The sequence below is a fragment of the Pipra filicauda genome, unplaced genomic scaffold, assembly GCF_003945595.2.
Source record: "Pipra filicauda isolate LSUMZ 115617 unplaced genomic scaffold, ASM394559v2 scaffold576_size465856_pilon, whole genome shotgun sequence".
Classification (NCBI taxonomy): domain Eukaryota; kingdom Metazoa; phylum Chordata; class Aves; order Passeriformes; family Pipridae; genus Pipra; species Pipra filicauda.
This window is the reverse complement of record NW_024104727.1, coordinates 125431-132500: the sequence shown is the minus strand read 5'-3', so window position 1 is coordinate 132500 and position 7070 is coordinate 125431.

The window sequence follows — 7070 nt, the reverse complement described above, 5'->3', positions numbered from 1 at the left end:
TTTACAGATCTCCCATCTAGAAGTCTGTCTCACAACAGGGGAAATTAAAACTGGGTTATTTTTTTTCTACTCAGAAGCATCCTGCTCAGTTTGATCATTTGTTATCATTGTACCTCAAACCTCCCATTTGCAAGAGACAGGTTAAAGTACTTCCTTCACTCCTAAGCATTCTATATGGATAAAGCATTAGGCAGTAATCAGGTACCTAAGTACCTTAGATGACTATCTGGGTAAAATTGTTTAAGACAATATACTTGGTTCATTCTCATTTAATTCTGCTCTTAAACAGCCAAATACAATCTTTAGGATTTTTTTATTGGGTTTTTGACATATAAGGAAAAGAGTAACCTTACCTGAAGCACCTAATTTAGGAACACAGCTCCCCGTGAAGCAGGGCCCTAATAGAAGCTTTATTAATTATAGAGTAGGCATAGATGCTTAACTTAAGCTTTAATTAGGGTACTACCCTACATGGTACCCTACGGGGTATGGGTAATTATAGCAGCACTTCCCCATGTTGCTCACATTTTGAATTTCTGAATACCTACTGCATCTGATACAGTCTGATTATAAAAATGCTAATGAACAAACATTATCCTTTCCAGGACAGCTTCCAACTTGTCCAGAACACATTTAAGAGGAAATCCATTTCATTTCATGTCCACAATATTGTGTATCATGTGGGATAGCGCTGTCTAATCATGAAGGAAGATATCTCCAATGATCATGAAAAAACTCATGTTCCTCAATATGTGAGCTGAAGCTAAAGGTGTGCTTCAACCATGACTCTATTTTTTTTTTAAATGGCAGATTGGATCCCATGCAGTCATATAAACAACCTGTCAGGTAATAGACACAGTCAGAAAAACATGACCATAGGCAGTCAAAGTAGAGAGTTTGAAGGGGAGACTGGGCTGAGGGGTAAAGCAGAACCACCAAGTAACAGCATCAGCCTTCATTTCTGCCCGTTTAAAGTGACTGTTGAATTGAACCCTCAGAGGTCTTCAAAAAAAAATTTAAAAGTCCATTCCAAACTGTTGGATGAAGAGCATACATAAAATGTGTAAATAATATTTCCTCATGAGTGAAAAGTGGCCTTTAGTAGCACAAAAGGAACTAAAAACAGGGCCGGGTTTGCATTTAAACTTGAGTATAAAGAGGCAGCAAAATAAATCAGCATATCTATCATGTTTCAAATTGTAGTTTTAAAATATCAGGAAAGATTCCTATATGCCCATCATTACAAATCTTATAATTTAGAACAGAATGTATTCTGCTGGTACAGTAGACTGCATAGGAATAAAACAGCTCATCTGAAGCCTTTCTTATATTCAGAAAAACACTGTCCCTGCACCCTACCTATGTAAACAAAAGAAAGGATGGTGCAAAATATTTGGAATTGTCCAGTCCAAATGTGGAACTGTAAGATGCCAAGAAGCCGTATTTAACTCCCTACAGGACAACCACATAGTGCTACTCTAACTATACACAACTAATCTAAACTGCCACACACCTGCAGCAAGACAGAAAAGAAGTTTTGTGGTGATTAGTGCGCAAGAAACAGCAGAGGCAGGCTGTCCATTTCAGGAGAGCATGAAGAAAGGAAATAAATACATCAACTCTCTTCCTGACTGTCAAATTATGAAAATCAGTCTTCCATACAACCTTGCTATGAAACAGGGGCAAATTTATTCCTTCATACTCAGTAGCTTGGCTGTAGTCCAGGAAGGTCCTCAGCATGAAGGCTGAAGTGATGCCAAACCATGAATATCTAGGAGAGCACAAATATCAGATTGAAGGATCTATTAATACAGAACTCACTAATGTTAGCATCAGGCAAAATTTATCTGCTATTTTACCAGGGAATTGGAGTGTAATGGACTGCATCTATTTAAAAGAAAATCCTGAAGACATATCCAGTTAAATGTACAGCTAGGACAGATGTCTAGTTCACGTGCCTGTAGATTTCCAGGCACACTGTGTATCATCATCATCATCACCATGGCCAGGCTTCGCGAATGAAGATTTAGGAAGGCTCTATCCACATTTGTTACAAGCACGTCGGTGGCTTATGAGGCCAATACGAGACAGACATATCCGATTGCAAAAGGCACAGCAGAAAGACTCCTTAGATGGTATATTCTGCAAGACACAATTCTTTCTGCGCTGTCTTTTCTCCTCAAGAGTGATCCGGCGTGCGTTTTCAAAGGCATCAGAAGCGTTATAGATGGTGTGTCTCCAGGTCTCCCGACTGGAGGCCAGAGTAGACCAGTTATGTTGATCAATATGGCCAAGGCTGAGATGTTGTTTCAGGGAGTCCTTGTATCTTCTCTTCGGGGCTCTTCTCTTGTGGCAGCCGGTGGCAAGTTCACCATAAAGCAAGATCTTAGGGAGGCGGTGGTCCTTCATCCTGGACACATGCCCTGCCCAGCTCAGCTGTGTTCTCAGCAACATGGCCTCAATACTTGTGACTGCTGCTTGTTCTAGAACAGATGTATTGGTCACATAATCTGACCAGTGGATGTTTAGGATTCTACAGAGACAGCGTTGATGGAAGCGTTCTAGGAGACACAGGTGGTGGCGGTAGATGACCCATGATTCGGATCCATATAAAAGAGCAGACAGCACTATGGCTCTGTAAACACTGATCTTTGTACTTTTCTTCTACATCATACTCTTTTATGGAGTTTTCCAAAAGCACTATATGCCTTTGCTAACCTGTTGTCTATCTCTCTGTCAATCTTACCATCTGAGGAGATGAGGCTGCCTAGGTAATTAAACTGCTGGACTGATTTGAGCTCTGATTGGCCAATGGTGATATGGGGATGATGGAAGACTTCCTGAGGTGCTAATTGATAGCCCCAGATCTTCGTTCGCGAAGCCTAGCCATGAATTGATAGAGAACTTCTGTCTTCTTTAAGCTGACTTCCAGCCCAAAGAGCTCAGCAGCGTCTGCAAAGCAGGATGTTAAACGCTGCAGAGCTGCTTCTGTGTGGGCGACAAGGGCGGCATCATCAGCATAAAGCAGCTCCCAGACAAGATGGTTTAAGGTCTTAGTGTGGGCCTTCAGTCGCCTTAGGTTGAAAAGGCTCCCATCAGTGCGGTATCAAATGTAGATACCGTCCTGATCCTCGAGGTCTGCCGTGGCCCTTTGGAGCATCATGCTGAAAAAGACTGTGAATAGGGTTGGTGCAAGAACGCAGCCTTGTTTCACACAATTAGTTATCAGAAAGGGCTCAGAAAGTGCATCGCCATATCTGACTTGACTGTGTTGATCCTCGTGGAGTGAGATGATCATTTTAAGGAACTTGGGGGGACAACTTAAGCGTTCTAAAATCTGCCATAGACGTTTTCTGCTCACAGTATCGAAAGCCTTGGTGAGGTCGACAAAGGTTACATAGAGACCTTTGTTCTGTTCCCTACACTTCTCTTGCAGTTGTCTGAGAACAAATACCATGTCTGTGGTACTCCTGTTGGCTCTGAAACCACATTGGCTTTCAGATAGAATTCCTTCTGCTATAGCGGGTATTAGTCTGTTCAAGAGTATTCTTGCCAGGATTTTGCCAGCAATGTAGAGCAGAGTAATACCACGGTAATTTGAACAGTCTGATTTAATTCTTTCTTCTTATACAGGGTGATGACTGCATCTTGAAGGTCTGATGGTAGTTCGCCTAGATCCCAACAGCACACCACAAACTCGTGAAATTTGGCATGGAGTGCAAGGCCCCATGTTTCCACACTTCAGGTGGAATTCCATCAACCCCAGCTGCCTTGCCGATTTTCACCTGCTGTATGGCCTTGAGGGTTTCTCGTAAAGTGGGGGCAGTATCCAATTCGTACTTCACCGGTTGTTGTGTGATGGACTGAATGGTTGAGTCTTGGACTACACGGTTGGTACTGAAAAGAGTCTGAAAGTGTTCAGACCATCGATTCAGAATGGAGGATTTACCTGTTAGAAGCGTTTGCCCATCTGAATGGAGGATTTACCTGTTAGAAGCGTTTGCCCATCTGTGCTGAGTAGAGGGCTTTGGACCTGGTATGTAGGCCGGTATGCTGTTTTCAGGGCCTCATAGAATCCTCTGTGATCACCCGTATCTGCGCATAATTGTGTTTTTTCAGCTAGATCGATCCACCACTTGTTCTGGATGTCACAGAGTTTCTGTTGGAGCTTGCTGCATGCAAGACGAAAGGCTGTTTTTCTTGTGCGACAGGATGGCAGTGCAAGGTGCGCTTGGTGGGTGGTTCTCTTCTTCCTCAACAATTCCTGGATCAACACTGTGTATATGTTGTAAGCAAACTATTATCAGAAACAACAGTGACCACATGAGCAATGAGAAGTAAAATGGTAGCAAACCCCAGTTTTCCTTACACTCCAGTTTTGCTTTCTATCAAGAATTCACATACAAGTTCTGGGACGTGCAGCACACATTCGTGCACAATGTGTGCAGGTGAATTGATGTGCTTTTGCACAAGGACATAGAAACCCTTTGTTCCAAACTGAGCAGTCAGCCCACATCATATGCACCAACACTCAGTTGGCTGTGGGTCAAGACTTTAAAAGTGTCACTACTGGGGATTTATTCTTTAGATCTAATCTGGTGTTTTGTTGGTGGTTGGTTGGATTTCTGAGGTTTGTTTTTTTGGGAGTATTTTCAGTTTGCTTTGGGTTTTTTGGGTGTGGGGAGGGGAGAAAGGGGAGTTTGCATGAGTTTTTGAGTCTGTTAACATTATTTTCTCTTCCTATCTTTTGCTTCCATGCTATTATCTGAGTCCAAGCAGAAAGCAAAGTCTTTCTCTGAGCACTCTTCAGAGACACTGATCTCAAACTCACAGGCAGGAGAAATGGTGAGAGATCTTCCAAATGTAACATAATCCTCTTTCTTGTTGTACCATATGTAGACAGTATGCAACACAGAATCCTCATAGTAGAGTAAATAGACTAGTACTATACTGGAGAGTTTTCTGAAGAAGGAGAGATACATGGAAAAGCCGCGTACTTTTACACTGTGCGACGTACAGTAATCATATATGATGTGAAGAGAGGTATTTCCCAACACGGATAGCTAAACCACAGGAGTTGTTGCAGGTTTATGGCAGCTTCAAATGGAGGATGTGTGGGAGGAAAAAATAAATGAACACAGCACATGTTTTATGGATTCCTGAACAGAATAAGAAGGGTTCATTTACCACTACTGTCCCCCAACTCAACATCAGAACTACCTTAGGTTTTGCTGCCAAGTCAGTAAGGCCATTAACACACAAATCATATATAAAATGGCTTTTCCGTAGGTCTTCTCCATGTCCAGGAAACATGCTGGAGAGTCACTCAGGAGCTAAAGGTAATAGGGCTAAATAATAAAACCAGGACATGTCATGATAGAGTCAAAGAATAAATAAAAACCATGAAAAAACAGGATAACTGTAAACTGAAAATGTGGTAGACAAGTGCAGAATGCAAAGTCACTTTAAATGATTTAAAAAATGTATTTTCCTCTGACCCAGAAGTCTGAACTCTGTTCAGTTCTGAGCTTTGTAGGGAACATGCTGCCACTGACAGTTCAGTTCTTCCTATCCCCAGAAGTAAACACCCCATGGAATGCATTAACCAATGATAACATCATCAGCCAAATGCACTGGGTAACTGCTAGTTTGTAAATTAATGTGAAATCTTTGTTAAGGATAAAACTGCTTGGTATTTGGATAATTTTTCTCCTTAATAAATATCTCAATAGATCTAAAATATTGATGAGCACTATTATAGGTATTGTTGCTGTTACTGTGATTAGTACCTACATTTGCAAAATAGCATAACAAATAGCATATTCCATAACAAACTAAAGGAAGAGTTATAACCATTCTGTCATAAGCTACCAATATGAAAAAAACCAGCCAATCAAACCCTTTTGTCTCTTGCAAAACAAAGTATTTGGTTTTACTTTTACCTGACCAAAACAGCTTTTATCTTTCAGAGAACAACTGTAAGATACCAGTAGATATGATTTCCATGTTATAAGTGCAGCTTCATTACTAAAGCAGTCATTTCTTGCACCACTAAAACATAAACCTTGCTGAGACCAGAACAGAACAAGTCTGGCATAACATCATGCACGACAAATTAGTTCCCGGTTTGGAAATTTCATTAAGATTAGGTTTAAATATCCACTCTCAAGATTGGTAGACCAACTTGCCAGCAGCTTTTTCAAAGAGTTCCATTCCATGAAAAATGAGTAGCATTACTCCATGGCTTTCACAAACGTACATACAGAAACAAAGCATGGTGGAAGAAAAGGGTTAGGTTGTGAGCAAGATCTAACTGACTGAGCTTAATTGGGTAAATGTAACACTTTGAAACCCATTGTATTTTTTAAATCATTGTATTATAATCCCATCATTATAATATTAAGAGCAGGCACCTAGGGGCTAAAATTAAGAAGTTAAGAGTTTGGTTTATTATGATGTGGTTGAATTGGTGCATTATAATTGGTGCATTATTTCTTCTGAAAGCAGTGAGCTGTTAAACACAGTAGCCAGGGGTATGTAGGAGTAATTCTTGTTCCCTGCTGTCAGAGATCATGGTCTTAAGCTTATTTTTCCTTAATACAAAATTGACAGATTTAGTGTTTCTCAAGGCAAGCTGTTTTTCCCGGCTTTATATAGAGCATACAACTTGCTTTCTTGAAACACAAGGCAGTGTGTTGTATGGAAACTATAGGTAAGAGTGTTTGCAGCTAAGAACTTCTTCGTGTTATCGTCCTCATATCTGCTGACGTAACATCAGCCTTTAGTCCCTTTGTAAGTTACTTATAATAACAGCAAGCCAAGATCTGATTAGCATGTTCCTAATGTTGTTAGCCAACATTTGGGAAATTAACATGGCAAACAATATTGTGATGCAAGATTTATAAGGGAACTTTTCCGTAGCAGAAATCATTCAAGCATGCAGACCCTTGTCTTAATCTACACCTTATATGACAGCATTAGAATAATTACAAAGGACAATGTGGTATGCTGACACCTAGGTCTGAGATGTACTGTCAGCCATCATAGGTATTGATGAACAGGTCTTTCTC